General features: G+C 65.4%; 1 protein-coding gene across 2 annotated transcripts in view; it reads left to right on the forward strand.

Moving 5' to 3' along the window:
* PLEKHB1 (pleckstrin homology domain containing B1) overlaps nt 260-700 on the forward strand; it is a 9,445-nt gene continuing 9,004 nt past the window's right edge. Inside the window, exon 1 of one of the 2 annotated variants that reach the window (XM_021384126.1) lies at nt 260-598. The gene's annotated coding sequence lies outside the window, so the exon portion shown is untranslated. The remainder of the gene's footprint in view (nt 599-700) is intronic. The other variant, XM_021384125.1, reaches the window with a different exon arrangement.

Genomic DNA, 700 nt, shown 5'->3' on the forward strand with positions numbered 1-700 from the left:
ACCATGACTCCCCCATGCCCCCCCAGCCTCTCTGTACCCCATGGCCTCGAGGCTCCCTTCTGAGCTGTGCCCCCCAGGAGACCCCCCCACACCATCTCCCCAAGCACTCAGCATTGGCTTGGAATTCCCAGCTGCTTTTTTTCCCTATTCTTCTCAATCACGCGGCCGCTCCGTCCGTGTGATGCTGTGTGGATCGCAGGGGGGGGGACGGGGGCTCTGGGAGGGGGGGGACCCTTCGTAGGTCCCCACTTTTGAGGGCTCTCACATTCAGGCTGTGACTCAGCCCAACTCTGACCTCACCTCTGCTCTGTGGGATGGAGGTGACGCTGTGACCCCCGCCCAGGACCAGCAGCCCCCTCCCACCCGCAGCATCCCCCAGGACCACCAACCCCGGAGCGACCCCACAAAGTGCTTCGGGACCTCAAATTGCCCCAAATCGCCGTTTTTTGCCCCGATGCCGAGGGCCCCCCAGCTCCTTGGGAACCATTTCCCAGTGTCGGACTACAGCTCCCAGCGCGCTGTGCGTGCGGCGGGGACGGGCGGTGGGAACGCGAGCGGGAGCGGAGCGCAGCGGGGATCTACTGCGCTGCTGTGCACGGTGAGGGGTCCAGGGGGGTCCGGGGGGTGAGGATGGAGGGAGGGTAATGGGATGAGGAATGGGGATGGGGTACGAGGAGGTGGGATGCGGGAGGAGGGGGTA

This window comes from Numida meleagris, chromosome 1 (assembly GCF_002078875.1).
Source record: "Numida meleagris isolate 19003 breed g44 Domestic line chromosome 1, NumMel1.0, whole genome shotgun sequence".
NCBI lineage: Eukaryota > Metazoa > Chordata > Aves > Galliformes > Numididae > Numida > Numida meleagris.